The sequence below is a fragment of the Oryctolagus cuniculus genome, chromosome 19, assembly GCF_964237555.1.
Source record: "Oryctolagus cuniculus chromosome 19, mOryCun1.1, whole genome shotgun sequence".
Classification (NCBI taxonomy): Eukaryota; Metazoa; Chordata; class Mammalia; order Lagomorpha; family Leporidae; genus Oryctolagus; species Oryctolagus cuniculus.
This window is the reverse complement of record NC_091450.1, coordinates 48,791,216-48,811,547: the sequence shown is the minus strand read 5'-3', so window position 1 is coordinate 48,811,547 and position 20,332 is coordinate 48,791,216. Positions and strand designations below refer to the sequence as shown.

At 46.0% G+C, this 20,332-nt stretch overlaps 1 long non-coding RNA gene across 2 annotated transcripts; it reads right to left on the bottom strand.

The window, feature by feature from the left end:
• Positions 1-2,027: 2,027 nt before the first annotated feature.
• On the bottom strand, positions 2,028-19,970 carry LOC127491466 (uncharacterized). 2 transcript variants are annotated; one of them, XR_007920169.2, is made up of 5 exons: positions 19,911-19,959; positions 19,043-19,097; positions 9,787-9,910; positions 4,432-4,614; positions 2,028-3,678 (listed from the first exon to the last, which is right to left on the bottom strand). It is a non-coding gene; the product is annotated as an uncharacterized lncRNA (long non-coding RNA). The 2 variants fall into 2 exon arrangements; XR_007920170.2 differs by lacking the exon at positions 19,043-19,097 and having other exon boundaries at positions 19,911-19,970.
• Positions 19,971-20,332: the final 362 nt, after the last annotated feature.

Here is a 20,332-nt window from a genome sequence, read left to right as displayed (position 1 = left end):
CACATTGACCCCACTGACTCTCTTTTAAAACAGTAAATGTGTGTGGTTCCCAAAGACATATTTGATCCTACTGGACAAATGGTTGCAGTACACAGCCCAAGGCAACCAAAAGAGAATGATGGCAAAAATTTAATCCTCATTGCTTATATCTGTGGTTTCTGAGAATTTTTAGAACCCACTGAAAATAAAAACGGGATTTTTGTATTGTTTGAGTCATGAATGTGTTTTGGACATCTTGGCTATAAGAAATACGCAAATATCATTTTAGAAAGGAAAAGAGGGAGGGAGGAAGAGGGGAGGGTCAGAGGAGAGAGGGTGGCAAAATACAGACCCATGTGAGTATCTGATAAGCACTGTGGACCCTCTTTCTAGGACAAGTGCACACCTGCATGTGGATAGCACTTTGCATAGCATGCTCAGGTCCGCCCACTTCCTGAAGCCTAGCTCTCGACACACATGGGTTTTGACTTTTCTCATGAAGAGATCATCGCTGGCATTTCCTGTGGTGACGAAGAATAAAATCCTCTGAATCTGGGCTCATTGTCCCATGCTGATGGACCGCTGGACAACGGGAGGTCACCAACTCTTTGAATCACCCAGGGCTTTGCTCATTCAACATGAGAGCCCCAAACTTTCCTGGAGCAAAAGAGAAGAACAGGAAACAGCTCAGTGAGGTTGTAGTATCTGCCAGGCAGAACGTTAGGCACAACAGATCATCAAGGAGTTCATGGAAATTTTGCTTTGCCTTTGAACTCTATTTCTCCACAAACATCCGGAAGCCTCTTTGTATCTCATGCATAATTTGATATAACGCAGGGGTAGCCCTATCCTGTTTATATGATTACTCCTATTTTTCCAATGATGACCCAGAGACCCAAAAGAGTACGTGACCTACCCTCAAACCACACAGCTGGAAGTGTTGGAGGCAAGATTGGGACCCTCATTTGCCCAAGTGCAAAGCCCTTGGCTTTTCCAGTGTAGCAAACTACATCACTGCTCTCAAGCACCCCAGACGTTCTGAAATGCTGAGTCACCACATCTAAGAGAAGTGCTCAGCGCAAATGATCCTTGTGATACAAACATCCACAGCAAATAAGAAAAGAAGCCAAATAACCAAGCAGGCCACGTAACTGATCAGAGAAAAAACAAACAAATGAAAATGGCAACTGGACTTCAAAGCCATTGCTCTTGGCTTTTCCTAATCTTAAATGTATTTTCATTTGTGTGTGTGTGTGTTTTTTTAAAGTCTGGTAGGCTGTTGGGACTGTTGTTGTCATTCTGGAACCTAACCAGGAGATAAGCAAAGCCCAGGCGACATGATTTAACTCACTGTACAGGGCTGGGGTGGTGGCTCTGGGGTTAAGCCACCATGTACAACTCCAGCACGCCATATTGGAGGTGTCAGTTGGAGTCCCAGCTGTTCCACCTCCAAATGAGCTCCCTACTAATGCACCCTGGAAGGTAGCAGAAGATGTCTCCTGTGCTTGGGCCCCGTCACCCACATGGGAGACCTGGAAGAAGTTCCTGGCTCTTGGCTTTGGATTGGCTCAGCTCTGGCCATTGCAGGCATTTGGGGAGTGGACCAGTGGATGGAAGATCTCTTTCTCTTTGTCTCTCCCTCTCTCTGTCTTTAACTCTGACTCTCAAATAAAAATAAATAAATCTTTTACAAGAGTAGATAAGTACATTTGGCCCAAGAACAGCTGAGGGTCAGACCCTGAAAAAGAAGATGTAGCCAGCTTTATCTGTGGCTGACCATGCCGTGGGAGCTTAGGAAGAGTGGGCTCCCATGTGCTTTGTGAAATGTGGGTTTGTAGTAGCAATTATTTCATTTAAGAAAAGAAATATCCACTGGAGACTCAAACCAAGTCCCCAGACAAGGTTTGGGTTCAAACCTTGATTCTGGGTTGACAGAATCGCAGGGTTAATGGAAAATTTATTGTGAAAAATTTTGAATACTCAAAAGGAGGCAAACCAGCAGAAGGGGGCGCTAGGCGACCCTGGCCACCATCAGCTTTCTGCCAACCTTGTCGCATCTAACAGTGCGTCTTTTATTGCAGTTCTTAAGCCACTATTTTATTTCTGCCCTCAAAATCCATTCCGATGGAGACAATCGACTCCTTTTTAGAGCAGTCATCAGTACTCCTGGCTTCAAAAGCAAGGAGCTTGCGGACAATGCAACGTGCTCGTGAGAACTAAAGAGAATGCAATTATAATTTAGGCACCTGCAGAGAAGAGGAAGACACCTCACCGCACATCCAAAGAAACAAGAAAGTTTCGCTTCCTAGCAGCACAAGGCTCCCTGGGTTCCGCTGAATCAAGTTGTATTCCCCAAAGTATTGGGGTCTTTTATATTAGTTTCACTAGGGTAGTTCTGGCTCTTACTTTGTAGCAGAGCTTGGTAAATGAGAGGCCACCTGAGAAGCAATTAAAGGAAACCAGAAAAATCTTCCCTGCTCATTTCATCTTGTCCTTAAATAGTTTACACATCAATTGAACTGAGAAGAGCTCATGGTGGTTTATGATGATTGCTCCGGTAGGGGTCAGTGCCTAATGAGTTGGGTACTTATCTGTGACCCCAACACGCTGACTGTAAATGAACAGATTAGGGACCGTGGGGACTACTCTCTCAAAGCTGCCCACAGAATCACAACCCCCGTAACAGAAGCCCATGGCGTTAGGGAGATGGGAAAGCAGAAGCTGATGGAGTCTGGTAGATTGAAACACCCTGGGATTTGTTGCTGGTGTTGTTGTTAGAAAAGTAAGGTGTTTATTCTCATGCCTAGTCCATGTCCTCTTGGGGCTCTACACGTGTTCTTCTCTCTTCATCATATCTGGTAAACTTGGGATTCCCATCAAATAAATCAATCAAGGTAGATGTCTTCAATTGTTACAGAAGAAACGTGAATTGACTGGTTCAGGACAAAATAAGCCCCCTTGTCCTGTTAAAAATTGGTAAATATTTACCAAGTTCTGTTACAAATCAGAACCAGAACAAATCAGACACTCATATGAAAGATTCCCAGTACTTTGGAAAACATGGCTTGATTCAACAGAGCCCGCGAAGCTGGCATTGCTAGAATGAAAGAAAGATGTCCTCAGTTTGGTACCTGATCAGGTCTTTCTCACTCCTGCATGTAGATAATCAAAATCACATTCTTATTAGATTTCATGAGCATATTGCATTGTCTCCCAATTTGATGAAAGACCAAGTACCGGAAGACTTTTCTGAGCTTCTCCTAACGCAGGTCATAAGACTCTCATGTGATGGGAGGCTCTGTTCCTACCCAGAGGAAAGGGGCATCCTTATCTCCAAAGACAGATGACATCAGAGCAATCATAAGGAACAGACTTTGCTTAGTTGTCCCCCAGGGTAGGGCTCCTAGCTCTTATTCTTTGTTGTCCTGTCTCGTTTTCCCTCAACTCTCCCTTCTTCATCAAATCCAATGTAAAGATAGTCAACTCTAACTTTTGCTGGGAGTAGTCATTTCCATATGAAGCCACCCCGTCATTATAAAAATTATATTAAATGAATTGATATGCTTTTCTCTTGCTCATATGTCTTTTATTATAGGGATCCCAGCTGAGAACGTAGAAGGGCAGAGGAAAGGATATTTTGCCAATGCCAGCCTAGTGGAATGGTGCAATGATGACTTCCATAGACTTTCCCAGAGGCAGCTTGAAAATGGCAGAAGCAAACAACATCTTAGTGAACGTACATTTGCAGAGTAAATGCATTGAATCATAGGCACACTGCAATAGCATCGTCAAAATGTGTAGTAATTGGCCAATTGGAATAAGGAATCTCCTTTGTCCCATTCACCAGTTATACTCACCAGTTCCCCCCCCCCTTTTGAATGCTGTGCAACAATCAAACTGCAGAGGTTTTCAGCAACAAATATTTATTTCGAGTTTGGGGGTTGAAATGTGGCTGCTGTTTGGCTGATCTTAGCTGGCGTCAAGCTAAACTAGGTTGGATTCAGGTTTATTCCCTGTATTTTCATTCCAAGACTCAACCTTAGAAGCAACAGCTGCCTGGGGCATATTTTTCTCATTACAGAGGGCAGATGCTTCATAGGCATGGGGGAAATTTGCCAGTTTCTTCAACCCTCAGAGAGGAACTGGCACATTGTCACTTTGATCCATATCCTAATTATCAAAGTACATTGCATGGTCAAGTCCAAAGATGAGTGGTTATGTATACAGGAGTCACTGCTTAGCAACAGCTTCACTGTCGATGGACTCCTTTACTGACACCCAGTCGTGGTCCAAACATATTAAATGGACAATTCCAGAGGTAAATAGTTCATGAGCTTGAGATTGAGTGCCATCCTGAGTAGTAGGATGAAATCTCACACTAATATACCCTCCCCCAGCTTGGATGTGAATCAGCCCTTCAACTCGTGTATCCACGCTGTATACGCTACCTACCTGTTAGTCACTTAGTGGCAGTCTTGGCTAGCAGGTCAGATGTTGCTGTACTGCACTGCCTGTGTTCAGCTCACTCTCGTTTTAGTTAATAGTGGCCCCAATGCACAAGAGTAACAATGCTGATGACTCAGATATGCCGAAGAGGAGCCAGGAAGTGCTTCCTTTAGGTGAAAAGGTTCTTGACTTTATAAAGATAAAAAAAAAAAATTGGATGCTGAGGTCGCTAAGATCTATGACAAGAACAAGTCTCCTATTCATGAAATTGTGAGGAAGAAGAAATAAATTCATGCTGGTTTTACTCTCGTGCCTCAAACTGTAAAAGTCATAACCACAGTGTGTAACAAAGTATGTATAGAAAATCATTATATGTATTATGTATTAATACGTATAATATATTATGTGTTATATATTATTGTATGTGATTATATATAGTAATATATAGTATATATTTCATATATATTATATATATTTAATTTCCTTTTAAAAAAAGGTTTATTTATTTATTTGAAAATCAGAGCTACACACAGAGAAGGAGAGGCAGAGAGAGAGAGAGAGGTCTTCCATCCGCTGGTTCACTCCCCATTTGGCCACAATGTCTGGAGCTGTGCCGATCCAAAACCAGGAACCAGGAGCTTCCTCTAAGTCTCCCATACAGGTGCAGGGGCCCAAGGACTTGGGCTATCTTCCACTGCTTTCCCAGGCCATAACAGAGAGTTGGATGGGAAGTGGAACAGCCGGGACTTGAACTGGTGCCCATACAGGATGCCAGCACTGCAAGTGGAGGCTTTACCTGCCTCGCCACAGCAATGCCCCCTATATTTCATTTCATTGTGGTACTCAGGATGGCACTCAACTTAAAACTTATGAACTATCTTATGAATTATTTACTTCTGGAATTTTCCATATACACACACGAATATATAGAGGATTTGGTACTATCCACTGTTGCAGGCATTCTCTGGGGATATAGGAATATATCCCCCATGGATATGGTGGTTGAAATGGAAGGAACTACTGGGTCATGGGGGAAAGACCTGATACATAAATTCTCTTCTGAGACGGAAGAGCTGGGACCATAATCCCATCTTGCTCAACAACCATCACGAGAGCCAATTGCTATCACCTGTACTAATGTGTGTCAGTGGCTTGATACAGATCCTCTGACTTGTGGCTATTTCTGCAAGACACAGGCTGCTTCCTCCTTCTCCACAGCCTTATTCTTCAGCCCCTTTGACAGTGCCACCAATCATGCTGTGTACACAACATCAGGATGACAAGAGGTGCAGGATTTTTCCTCTTCTCAAACAAAACATCAATTGTTACTTTTGTCACGGAGAAGGATAAGCCAGGAAGCAAGCACATTAGAGTAGAAAAAGCAACTCTACTCAGACAAAAATAAATTACTTTGGGTGGAGTCTACCCACGACTATGTATCTTAGCTGAAAAAGCTGTGGTGAGAGTTTGGGCTCCTTTGGCTGTTAATTTTCAAGGTTAATCAAGGTCTATGTCTCTAGGGGTTCCTTGAGAGAAGCTGGAATGTTTTACGGGGTTGATGGTAGGGGCAGAACCGTTCTATCTCCTGTTGTGTTCTCTTGTGCCCCATCATGGAGCAGGTGCAGAATGAGGCAGACCAGGGGATGAGCTGGGGTGACATTTGCATCCACTCCTACTCACCCTGAGTGGTAGGCATTGCCCAAAGCTGGGCTTACAAACTCAGATGCCAACTGATGCTAGATAACTCACGGGAATGAGTGACAATGGCTGGGAGTCAAGGACCCAAGGACATGAGCAACAGGATTGGTGACAACTGACACCCAGCCTCAGTGTCAGGGAGATAGAGGGCCATGAGGACCAAGACCACATAGAAGGCACAGCCTGTAACTAACCAGCTTGAGCTAACTTTGCCAAGAGCTAAGGTGGGGACCAGTGTTGCCAGATATTGTAATTTTTCCAGAGAAGCCAGATATGTAGACTAAATCTCCTAAATGTGAAATGCAGACTAGGATAATAAATTTAATTACATAAAAAAAGGAAAGAAAGCAGGGAAACAAGAAAGAAGGAGGGAGGGATGGGGAAGTGGGGAAGGAGATGGGGAGGTATGGACAGAGTCACTTCACAGATCTCCCCAATGCGTGAGTCAAACAAGAGCCATTTTCAAGCCCAAGACACTCACTGGCCATCTGTGGTCCTAAGATATGAGATGACGCCTTTATAGCCATGAGGAGCTGGAAGTAGCAGGACACTGAGCAGAGGGGATGTGGTGACTGCCAAGCTCTGCTGTGTGAGATCATCGCACTGTATCCTCATATTGTAGGAAGCGGGATGAATTCCATAAAGAGCAAACCCATTGTCAACCAGGAAGATATGAATGCATTATTAAAGCAACGCCTACCTGGTTGAGTCATCACTCACTCCTCTGAATTGGTCGAGCTATTACTCCCAGGAGTGTAGACCACAGGATTTAACATCAATATTTAATTTATGATGCATTAGCTCACTAAAAAGAATGTGTGCATGTTTATGGGGCATCCACCCCCATCTTGACCCCACACAGGGCACTGCACAGACTAGAAATACGTGAGGTCCTCAATGAGCTGTGAAGACACAGGATAAAGAACAGGAGCTGTGGGCCCAGGAGCACTGGAGTTAATCTCCTTACCTCCCAGGTCTTCAGAGAAAGAGGATCACTCCTCAGATTTGCCAGTGAGACCTGTGGTCATGTATTGAACATCCCAAGGTCAATGCTTGGAGTTTATTGAACCCTGGGAATACTTAATACATTTTCTGCACCTCAGTTTCTTCATCAAACAATGAGAATAATAACAGTTCCTAGCTGGGAAAATTGTGGTGAAGAGTAGAGAAGCTAAGGTACACACAGTGCTGAGAAAAAAGGCTGGCACATAGCACGTACTCAACACATTCAAATATGAGTTCTTACTTTTTGCAATACTTGTTATTATCATTATAGCTGGAGCATTCCTAATCAGAAAGTCCAAAATCTGAGATGCTCCTGAATTGGAGTCTTTTTGGCTGCCAACTTAAGCTACAAGTGGAAAGTTCCAAACCTGACCACCTGTGATGGGTCACAGCCAAACAAAACTCAAGTGCACTGAAAATATTGCCTAAAGTTACCTACCCCAAGTAAAGTTTAGGGTCCTGTTCCTAAGAGATTTCATTATGTATGCACAAATATTCCAAAATCCAAATCCTGCACCCAAAATGCTTCTGACCCCATGCAGTTCAGACAAGGGGTACTCAATCTATGTCATGCAGACTTTCTCATGGAAAAAATTCTCTCATCAGTGTGGTGGCCCATGCATGCTCTAAAAGTGATATTCTTTCTATCAACAGAGATATTCTTGGGGCTTGCATTGTGGCACAACAAGTTAAGCCATAGCTTGAGTTGCCGACATCCCTTACTGGAGCACAGTGCTAGGTTAAGTTCTATCTGCTCTGCTTCCAATCCAGCTTCCTGCTATTGCACCTAGGAAAGCAGCAGAAGATGGCCCAAGTACATGAGTCCCTGCCATCCACGTGGAAGACCCAGATGGAGTTTCTGGTTCCTGCTGCAGGCATCTGGGGAGTGAATTAGCAGAAGGAATCTCTCTCTCTCTCTCTCTCTCTCTCTCTGTTACTGTGCCCTTCCAATACAGACATAAAACTTATAAAAAAAAATTCTCTATCATTCCAGGAATTTGCTGGCCCTTCAGCTCATGTTTTTCCTGTGGGTGGAAGTGGAAGGTAATTGTTTTTTATTTATTTTTTAGTTTTGTTATTTATTATTTGAAAGGCAGAGTTAGAGAGAGCCAGAAGCAGAGAGAGAGAGAGAGAGAGAGAGAGAGGTCTTCCATGCACTGATTCAATCCCCAAATGGCCACAATGGCTGGAGCTGGGCTGATCCGAAGCCTAGATCTGGGAGCTTCTTCTGGGTCTCCCATGTGGGTGGAGGGGCCCAAAGACTTGGGCCATCTTCTACTGCTTTCCCAGGCCAGAGCAGAGAACTGGATCAGAAGTGGAGCAGCCGGGACTCGAACCGGCACCCATATGGGATGCTGGCACTGCAGATGGTGGCTTCACTGGCTACACCACAGTGCTGGCCCCCGTTAACTGTTTTTTAAAAGAGAGACACAGGAGACCTCCTTGCTGGCTCTGCTGATGTGCACACAGAGGTGGTGTCAAGGTTGGCACAGAGACTACTGCAATTTCCTAGGGCCAGGGGCCATGTCCATATCTTTTTTTTTTTTTTTTTTTGACAGGCAGAGTGGACAGTGAGAGAGGGAGACAGAGAGAAAGGTTCACCCTCCAATGGCTGCCACAGCCGGCGCATCGTGCTGATCCGAAGGCAGGAACCAGGTACTTCTCCTGGTCTCCCATGGGGTGCAGGGCCCAAGCACTTGGGCCATCCTCCACTGCACTCCCGGGCCACAGCAGAGAGCTGGCCTGGAAGAGGGGCAACCGGGACAGAATCCGGCGCCCCGACTGGGACTAGAACCCGGTATGCCGGTGCCGCAAGGCGGAGGATTAGCCTACTGAGCCAGCCATGATATCTTCTGTTGTATGCAGATGGATGATTCAAGCTGGGAGAAGAGCAGATTCTAGGGAGACTGGCAGCCTGGCTGTTCCCCTGGGTTGCCTGAGAGTAGACTTCTAGAGGCTTAATGAACGCAGCCCTCGGGGAGGCAGTGATGTGTGAGGGGACAAGCAGGGCAGGGAGGGAAAAGAGCAGTGGCAAGAAGAACGCAATGAGCTCCGTTGCTGTGTGGGAGCCTCGCTTTGCAAGATGTTAGCTGCATGCTTTTGGAAGGTGGTGGGGGTGAGTAAGCGCTGCAGGTGCACTGGATTCTTAACAAGGATCAGCCACAGATCTCTGAGAAGGTAAGCCCTGCATTCTTTGGCTTCCCCGTTTACAGCCATAACATTTAATTGTTGCAAGCTTCTCGGACACACTCGAGAGAAAGACACTCCATAAAAGCAAATGATCCTCACCAGCCTTTGGGGTCTTTCGTTCTGACATGCAGCTGGCTTGTGCCACCAATGCCTGAGACAGATGCAGCCTCAGAGAGCGATAAAGAGGGAGAGGAGAGAGAGAGAGAGAGAGAGAGAGAGAGAGAGAGGGAGGGAGGGAGGGAGAATAGGGCTGCTCTGGGAGGAGACAAGAGGCACAGCAGTGGGTCAGGGGGTTGCTTAATTGAGAGCCCCTCCTTCTGGAAGGAAAAGCTGGTAGCAAACTTTGTCTGATATGAACGGACGTCCCCGAACAGCGAGAGGAGACAAGAAGGTGGCTAAAGCCAGGCTTGGCGTGGGGCAGGGTGAGCAGAAAAACACGGAGGCCATCTGTTGCCCGCTTCCTCTTACCTGGCGGAGAGGGCCCCCCGTGGGGCACAGCCTGTTCTGGAGTCTGAGTCACAGGAAGCAGCTGTGCTGTGCCTTCCATAGGCAGCCGGTCAGCTCCTATTCCTGGAGCCTTGGAATTGGCTTGCTAAAGGAGAGAAGAGATGGTCTCCAAAAGATATCCAGGTTGGAGGGCATAAAATGAGTCCAGAGCTGGGAGCTGAGCTGGATTCTAAATGCAGGCACACCTGAGCACATGCATTCCGATGCATGCACCTGCTCAGACCCACCTGTCTGGGAACACATCCAGAGACAGAGCTGCAGAAAACTGGGTCTGTGAACTGTTAGAGCTATGGCGTGATTTCCAAGGTATCGTATGATGAAGCTGAAACCTGTTAGAAATGAAAGTGGGGGCCGGCGCTGTGGCTCACTCGGCTAATCCTCTGCCTGTGGCGCCGACATCCCATATGGGCACTGGGTTCTAGTCCCGGCTACTCCTCTTCCAGTCCAGCTCTCTGCTGTGGCCCAGAAAGGCAGTAGAGGATGGCCCAGTGCTTCGGCGCCTGCACCTGCGTGGGAGTCCAGGAAGAAGCTCCTGGCTCCTGGCTTCGGATCGGCACAGCACCGGTCATAGCAGCCATTTGGGGGGTGAACCAATGTAAGGAAGACCTTTTTCTCTGTCTCTCTCTCTCACTGTCTAACTCCACCTGTCAAATAAGTAAAACAAAATTAATTAAATAAAAAAAGAAATGAAAGTGTTTTTTGGATGGGCAAGTCAACGCAGGCATTTCTAAACCAATGCACCTTGCCTGTAAGTATAACTTAGTATCTTTGAGGGTAGGGAAGAAAGAAAGAATGCAAAGGAAGGAGGGAGAGAGAGATAGAGAGATTGAGAGATAGAGAGAGAAGTCTGGCTTACTTCCAGGTGGCAAAGGCTAGATGGGTGAGGATGGTCTTGAAGGTCAAAAGTCCATCACCTTCACCTGGGCTATAGGGAGACGGGGTGGGTGGGTGTTAATCTCTTTCTACAGAACTAGTTAAGAAGAAGTGGGTCTGGGTGCGGGATGGCTGAGACCTAGTCTGTTCTCCATGCCTTGCCCTGCTGGTGAGTGCTTCCTTCTGATGGGATGAGTCAGGAGGACAGGACGGTCCGTGGTAACATTTCAGCTTCTCTCAGTCTTGCTAAGGAAGACAAGAGGAAGTTGTCTGTGTCCACACAAGGAGATACACATCCCCAGTGGATTTCAGCACCTGCAGGTCCCTCCTGGAGGAAGTACAGGAAAGAATTGAGAGGAATCCAAACACAACGCCTCAGCTAGAAAGGAAGATGAACTTCTGGGGGCAGACCCGTGGTTCACTCCTCAAGCAGCCACAGCAGCCAGGGAGCCAGGAGCCCAGAAGTCCATCCAGGTCTCCAGTGTGGGTGGCAGGGACCCAAGCACTTGGGTCATCCTCTGCTGCCTTCCCAGGTGCACCAGCAGGGAGCCGGTTCACAAGCAGAACAGGAGGAATGCAAACTGTCACTCTGATGTGGGATGCAGGTGGTGGCTTAAACTGCTGTGCCTCAACACTGGCCCCTGATTTTCATTTAATAAACAGAGGTAGTACCTATAGGGTGCCCTAGAAAATAAGGAGGTGTTTTCAAGGAGCTGTCAAGAAATACAAGGCAAGACAAAGCAAATCAGTCCCAAAGGGTCAGCAGCATTTCTGACTCAGCCCACTGGCACCAACCGCAGGTGCACAGGTACAAGCCAGCAGATCCTTTCCAACATCCAAAAAGCAGAGATGATCTTCGGGATGGGGGCTCACACCCAACACAGACCCCTTTGGCAAGCATTCCTTGGGACTAACCAACATAGAAAAAGGTGCAAACTGTCTCCCAGTCTCTGCCAGCATTTTCCTGGTCCCTGGAGGGGCACCGGTTTCCACAGCAACCACAGTGTAAGGAGAAGGCTGCCTTCCAGTTAATGATCCCCAGGAAATATTTAGTCTGGGGCTGTCAGTTCTGGAGAGGCAGAAGGAGAACTGAATGTGAGTCACCAACCTCGCTGGGCTCAAGGAGGTGGAAGAAATTGGTCCTGTGATTAGACGGAGCTGTCAACACCAATCTCCAATTCTACCCTGGTGACTCCTCACTGAGTTTTCAAGTCTCGGTCCTCACTGAACCCAGTGCGTCGTCCTGGTAACCTCCACCTGATGGTGGTGATGGTGGTGGTGGTGATGACAATGACGATGACGATGATGGTGGTGATGACAATGACAATGATGATAACGATGATGACAGTGATGATGACAGTGATGATGGTGACGATGATAGCAATGACTGTGGTGATGAAAATCACAGCAATCATGACAGAAAGGAGCGATGATTGCAAAGTGCTTCCTGTGCATTTTCATATTTTGCTTTACAAAAGCCTGGGGAAGCACATGCTATTCTTGACCACTTTACTGATGAGGAAATGAAAGATCTGAGAAGTTCTATAGCCTGTCCAAGGCATACAGCCAGCAAAAAGGACCTGATGTTTGCACCCAGCCCTGCATGTTTGAACCCAGCTCTGTGCAACACCAAAGCCATTTCTTTCAGGATTAGTGGAGCTTTAAAGATCAGATACTGCATCAGACTGTCCCAATTCAATCACGACTCGACGCTTACCAGCTGCACTTAAATTCATCATCTGTTAAATAGGACTATCAAGAGCACAATTTCTCTCCGAGGGTCTTTCTGTTGCGTGTGAGAGAATGACAAGGGTTCTTGTCTGTTCAATGGTGTTCAAACCTTGACATGCACACACACACACACCTGGAGGGATCTTCTTAAGTGTGGTTTCCAGTTTGGTGGGTATGGAATGAGGCCCGAGAGTCTGCATTTCTGATAATCTCTCGGTGGATGCTGAAGTTTCCGGTCTGCTGCTCACACTCCGGTTAGAAATACTGTAATGTTGAGGCAATCCCGTACGGACTCCAGGTCAAGTCCCAGCTGCTCCACTGTGATCTGGCTCCTCGCTAATGTGCCTGGGAAAGCAACAGAAGCTAGCTCAAGTCCTTGCGTCCTTGCCAACCATGTGGGGGCCACAGATGAAGTCATAGGCTCTTGGCTTAAGCCCAGCCATGCCCCAGTCATCGTAGCATTTGGAAAATGAGCCAACGTATGGAAGAGCTCTCTATTTCTCACCTCCCTCCCTCTCAGTCTCTCCCTTTCTTTCTGTAACTCTATTTTTAAAATAAATAACTAAATCCATATAAAAAATAAAGCTAGGGGGCTGGCGCAAAAAAAAAAAAAAAAAAAAAAAAAAAAAAAAAAAAAAAAAGCTGCTGCCTGCAGTGTTGGCATCCCAGATGTGCACCGGTTTGAGTCCCAGCTGCTCTACCTCTGATCCAGCTCTCTGCTGTAGCCTGGGAAAGCAGCAGAAGATGGCCCAAGTCCTAGGTCCCCTGCACCTGCATGGGAGACCCAGAAGAATCTCCTGGCTCATGGCTTCAGATCAGCACAGCTCCACCATTGTGGCCAAATGGAGAGTGAACCAGCAGATGGAGGACCTCTCTCTCTCTCTCTCTCTCTCTCTCTCTCTCTCCTTCTTTCTCAAATAAATAACTAAAGCTTTAAAATAAATAACTAAATCTTTAAAATAAATAAATCTTTAAAAAATAAATAAAGCTAGAAAGCACATGGAATGTCTTATGATAAGGAATAAGGAAATGTTAACTGCTATTATCACTTTTTAAATTTTTTTTCCATTTAATGTATGTGAATTTCATGCATTTCTGCTATTTTTAGAATTATAATGTGAGGATTTTTTAAAAGAATTATTTATTTATTTGAAAGGCAGAGTTACAGAGAGGCAGAGGCAGAGGCAGAGGCAGAGAGAGACAGAGAGAGAGAGAGAGGTATTTTATCTGCTGGTTTACTCCCCAATGACTGCAATGGCTGGAGCTGGGCCGATCCGAAGCCAGGAGCTTCTTCTGGGTCTCCCATGCGGGTGCAGGGGCCCAAGGACTTCAGCCATCTTTACTGCTTTCCCAGGCCATAGCAGAGAGCTGGATCAGAAGTGGAGCAGCTGGGATGCCGGCACTACAGGTGGCAGCTACGCCACAGCACCAACCCCTGCTACTATCACTTTTATGTTCTAGCTTCCCCAAGCCTTATCCCCAGACCAGACCAAGTGAATTTCCTGAAGGGTTGCATCCTCATTGCCAGAATGCCACTAACCAGACCCCTAACCTCTCGCCCCTCCTCCTTCCACGCCAGGCTGGACTTTTTTTTTTTTTTTTTTTTTTGGACAGGCAGAGTGGACAGTGAGAGAGAGAGACAGAGAGAAAGGTCTTCCTTTTGCCGTTGGTTCACCCTCCAATGGCCGCCATGGCTGGTGCTATGCAGCCGGCGCACCGCACTGATCCGAAGCCAGGGGCCAGGTACTTATCCTGGTCTCCCATGCGGAGGTAGGGCCCAAGCACTTGGGCCATCCTCCACTGCACTCCCGGGCCATAGCAGAGAGCTAGCCTGGAAGAGGGGCAACCTGGACAGAATCCGGTGCCCTGACCGGGACTAGAACCCAGTGTGCCGGTGCTGCAAGGCGGAGGATTAGCCTAGTGAGCCACGGCGCCGGCCCAGGCTGGACTTCTAAGATTAACGTTGGCCCCTGGTTGGACTGAAACTACCGTTACTGGGAGGGAGGAACAGACTGTCTCCATCCTCTGTGTCTGCTCTCAACCCCCTGCACCGGGCCTGAGTCACTCTTTCTTTTAACTTTGCTGAGAGTTCGCTTCAACTTTGCACCTCTGTGCCAAAACAGGCTGGTCACCTGGAAGGCAGAAATCCCAACAAAATGCATTTCCAATCACTTTTAGGTATGATGAAATTGGTTTTGCTATATATTATGTTTTATTTTAAAGATTTATTTATTTATTTGAAAGTCAGAGTTATACAGAGAAAGGAGGAGAGGCAGAGAGAAAGAGAGAGAGAGGTCTTCCATCCACTGGTTCACTCTCCAATTGGCCACAATGGCTGGAGCTGAGCCAATCTGAAGCCAGAAGCCAGGAGCTTCTTCCGGGTCTCCCATGCGAATGCAGGGGCCCAAGGACTTGGGCCATCTTCTACTGCTTTCCCAGGCAATAGCAGAGAGCTGGATTAGAAGTAGAGCAGCTGGGACTCGAACCGGCACCCATCTGGGATGCTGGCACTGCAGGCGGTGGTTTACCCACTACGCCACAGTGCCAGCCCCCAGTATATTAAGTTTTAACATTTCTGAGTAGCATTTCAGCTTGCTTTCTGTCCATGAACATAAAGGGAGAAGAGGCACGAGGTAGTTGGAGTAGGATGCATGGGCTTGTGCTAGGCCATTTTGTGTGGCCACAAACCGGATAACCTGCTAAGATAGGGCCACTCATTTGTCACAGATTCAGAGGTGTTGGTGGGGGGGTCCAAAACCAAGCGATTGGCTCTGGTGAGGGCCAACCTGCTGCTTTATAACATGGCAGAAGGCATTGCATGGGAAGAAAGTGAGAATGTGCACACTCAAGTCTCCCTTCCTTAAAGCCATGAACGCCATCATGGGTCTCCTATTCTCATGATCTCATCTGACCCTAATTACTTCCCAAAGACTCCTTCCCCAAAACACAATTAACCTATGAATTTGGGAAATTAGTTATAACACACAAACATTTGGGGACCTCACTCAAACCATGAGAGAGCTACCCCCCATAAGCAGTCTTCTTCATGTTTTAACTACATGGGTTGTTGAGTGCATGGACACCTCACCTCTGCTGGAATTGAAAATGGCTTCACCCCAAGAAGAAAATAGTGTGTGTGAATGTTTTCTCTTTCCTGTGACTCAAGCCAGAGGTTAGTGGGAGGACAGGTTGAGCGTGCCCTCCCTTCCACTTGGGTGGGCTCTGGAAGGTGACGCCCAGACTCTCCTTCCAGGAAGGACTTGTCGCCATCAGCAGGCAACTCTCTGGTCAGCCACTCTACAGTTGCCCCTGCTGCGCAGTGGCTGACGGAGGCAGGGGTGTAAATCCTGGAGACCTCAGCCTGACAGACAACTCCCAAGGGCGCTTCTAGCCATACAGCTTCCACGTGGTTGGTCTTGGCTGTCATTCATCTTGAGCATCACAGCTGGGCCTGTTTTCTCTCCTTTCCATGGGTGCTGAGCCCAGGGGCATTCTGTCGGGTTCCTACAACTGAGGTCACCAATTGCCACAAACCAGGTCACTTCACACAGTGTAAATATGTTATCTTGGCCGGCGCTGTGGCTCACTAGGCTAATCTTCCGCCTGCAGCGCCGGCACCCCAGGTTCTAGTCCCGGTCGGGGTGCCGGATTCTGTCCCGGTTGCTCCTCTTCCAGGCCAGCTCTCTGCTGTGGCTCGGGAGTGCAGTGGAGGATGGCCCAGGTCCTTGGGCCCTGCACCCGCATGGGAGACCAGGAGGAAGCACCTGGCTCCTGGCTTTGGATCAGTTCAGTGTGCCGGCTGCAACACGCCAGCTGTAGCGGCCACTTGGGGGGTGAACCAATGGAAAAAGGAAGACCTTTCTCTCTGTCTCTCTCTCTCACTGTCTAACTCTGCCTGTCAAAATAAATAAATAAATAAATAAATAAAATATGTTATCTTAACATTCTAGAAACCCGAAGTCTCACTGGGCTAACATTAAGATGTTGTCATGGCTTCATTGCTTCTTACAGATCCACAGGGAATCTATTATTTAATATTTTTATTATGAATAATTAAATCTATTATTTAATATTATTAATATTTAATCTAATATTTCCTTACCTCTTCCAGTTTTGTGAGATGGCCAGCATTCACTTGCTTGTGGGACCTTCCTCTGTCTCCAAAGTTAGCAGTGCTGATTCTTCAAGTATCTCTCTAAGATCTCTGCTTTGATTGTCATACTTTCTTTCGACCTGGATTAAGTTCCCAGCTTCAGCTTGACTCAGTCCCAGATATTTAACATTTGAGAAGTGAGCTAGCATAGGAGTTCTCTTTCTCTCTCTCTTTCTCTCTCTCTCTCTCTTCTCTCTCTTATGCCAGACAAAGGAATAAACAAATAAAATATTTTTAAAGATTAACTTTAGCTTAATCTTTAGAGATTTGATTTTGCTCTTGGCTTCTTGGAGATAGTTTCTAATCCCTTGGAATGATCTGCAAGATCAGAACATTTTTCTATTTTCCTGATGGCTTTGGGCAGTCTAACAATGTGATTTATGGTGAGGGTTTGGGGTCACTTGGTATCAGCTCAAGTTCCAGGGCAGCTTGGACATCTGGGTGGTCAACCATGTCAATAAAATCTCTGAACACCAAGGCTTAATGACAATCCCCAGTTGGCAATACTCCGTGTGTGTGTCATCAAGCCACCGCTCCCAGGAAAAGACACCACTGTCCACGTCTCCAGCCACCTAGCCCAGCTGGAAGGCGCTTCCCTGCCCTCTGCCCCATTTGTCCCCCTTCTTGGCTGATTTTTAATCTGTGTTCTTCCACCATAATGAGCTGCAGCCACCGGTCTGTTGACTTTCAATGAGTCGGTGCATCCTTCCAGTAAATGTCAAACCTAACCATGCTCTCGGCAACCCTGAACTTGCAGTTGATGTTACAAATGGTGGGCATATTGGGGATCACTGAAATCCAGGCTATCTTATGCACTGTATTCTGGAAATTTCTTCAGAGATCTTCCTTTCTGAGACTTTTTTTTTCTATTTCCCCCATTCTCATTGCTTGATGAGCACTTCTCTGTGTCCACTTTCTGGGTGGTACACACATCTCTCCTCTCCCCACTGGCTGGTAATGTCATAGTCTGGGGCAATGCTGGGTTTTTTTTTTTTTTTTAATCTCCTTAGGACCTGGAAGGGTGGGGAAATATCTTGCTGCAACAGTTTAGACACAAAGTGCATGAAAGGTCAGAAAGAGCTCAATTTGATCTATTTTTATGGTGCTGCTCTCATAAACTAGGAAGATGGACTTGAGAAGGATACTCTATACAAACACAGCACACAAGAAAGGGGCCCAAGAAAGGATACAGGCTACTGGTCTACCTCCCGAAGATGCTGATTTCAAATAGACAGTGATGGCAACACTGCCTTTCTTTGCTCTATGTGCCAGTAAGCTCAGGTGAAAAAAATCACACCAACCGTGCTTTCCTTCAAAGTCTGGAGTTTTATTTATTTATTTATTGGCCTTGCATTTCTCTTTACAGATGGATTCCCTTTTCTGTAAAGGATGCATCCCACAACCCTCCATGGATTCCTGAAACTGGTGATGCATTTATTTTGAAATAAAAAATGTTCTGTTCTGGGTCTGGCGTTGTGGTGCAGCGACTATCACCTGCAATGCCAGCATCTCGCAGCAGAGCGCTGGTTCCAGTGCCAGCTGCTTTGTTCCCCATCCAGCTCATTCTAATGCAAGCAGTGGAAGACAGCCCCAGTACCTGGGACTCTGCCAACCATGTGGGAGACCTGGATGAAGTTCCTGGCTTCTGGCTTCAGCCTGGCCCTGCCCTGGCCATTGCAACCATTTGGAGAGTGAACCAGCAGTTACAAGAGTTCTCTCTTTCTCTCTCTCTCTCTCTCTCTCACTCTGCCTTTCAAACAAATAAATAACTATTTAAAAATTATGACCTTGCCTAGTGTTTTTTTTCATAATACGCATTTTCAATCAACTCTTTGAAGATCTCTGCTAGAGTGTGTTTTCTCCTATAAGTATATATTGATGAAGTTTTTAAGTTAGACACAATAAAAGAGTGACAGCAATAACTAAAAATAAAATGGATAAATTATAACTGTGTGCTGTGAGAACAGATATTGAAAATGTATGAAGTGCTTATTTTGGAATTTTCCATTTAATCCTCAGTTAACCACGGGCAACTGAAATCGTAGAAACCAAAGCTGTGGATGGGGCGGGGATGGGGAACTGCTCGTCCATTTTTATTTTCTTATCTTCAGTGTGAATTCATCCTCTTCATTTTCTACTGGGAACTCACCTCAACAGAGTCCAATCCATCATACATCATACTGATCTTTGCTCCCTATGTGCTACACTATTGGCTTGTCTTCTGCTTATTTCTATTATGAATTTATTTATTTTTCGTAATATGATAAGCCCCTATGAACACATCCCTCAAGTCGAAAACAAGATCCCTGGCAATAACATTTCCATTTTGAAATATGTATAACAACTTCTACTTTTTCAAATAGCAAAATTATTTTGTTGTGGTGGTAGTTAGCTTTTTATGACCTTAATGAAATCCCCGAATGGAGCTTCTTAGGAGGGAAAAGTTTGATTCCAACTTACATGTTGGAAGGCCAAAGTTATTCTGCAGCCCCATTATTCTGGCATCTGCTGGAGGCTGGCAGGGATGGAGCAGGTGCAGGGGAATGAACATGTGGTGAGCCAGGAAGCAGAGGGAAGCTAGGAAGAACTCAGCTTACACAACTCCGACCCTCTGGAGGGAACTACCTTCTGAGGGCTTGCACAGCCACCCAAAGACCTCCCCCGGGGCTCACTTTTCTCAGGCACCATCCTGAAATCAAGTCTTTGTTCTTACTCTATGACCTCTTAACCTAAGACCAGAGTTTAGAGAGATGTGTGAATCAGCAAGCCAAATCCTGTTCAATCCCTATCAGTTGTTACTCTGAAAATTTTCAAAATACAAGGCAGCATAAAGAAAAAATATATTACCTGTGATCCGGACCCTTACTCCTACCAACTTCATCAACAGTGTTTAGTCTGTGCTGGCAAATGTACATTTAAATATTTTTATAACTTTGAGTTACAGCATATGGAAAGTTTAGCATCTTTTTTCAAACTGTCATTATGAATTAAACACTTCACTTAAGTATCTCATTTAATGTTATGCATCTTTCTTATTATTTTTGACACCAAACATTCCAAGGCACATTTGCATGATACCATAAATGACTTAGTAAATTGATTTACTGATAGACATGTAGGCTGCATTTTTGGAGGGGAAGATGTATAATAACATTAGCAAACTATATATTATACGTAAGCATTGCTACATTTATTAGCTCAGTTTCTCCTATATAGTTCCAGTTCTTAGAGGTCAAATGCTTGGATTAAAATATTAGCATTTTCAATTTGTTGAGGGACATTATCAAGTCATTTCTGGAAAGAGACGTCAGTAAGAAGGAATACTTACCCTAGCATCTTACTTTGCTGGGACCTTATCTGGCCTTTCTCACTTCATGACACTTTAAAGGTCAAAGGTCAAGGAGATGGTGCATTGTGAGTCCTTCACACCAGCCTTCTAGAATGTTCTACAGGTGCCTGGGAACCTGGAAACGCCTTCCTCAGGATGCTATGCCTGCTTCTATCAGCCTCTTCCCTAGGACCATTTGAGGATGATCCTCAAGTGAAGAATTGCATAACCCTAGGCCTACGGTGAGGTGGGTGGGCAACCTCAAAGATCCTGGATTTGCAGTCAGGGCATCCACATGCATGCGCCTGAAGCCACTTTTGGTATGGATGGAGCTAGGGTCGGGGGGAATGAGAGAGCTCTCAGGAGCCTGGGGCTCACTCTCTCCATACCACCACGTTCCATCAAAGGACGTCTGGGAATCC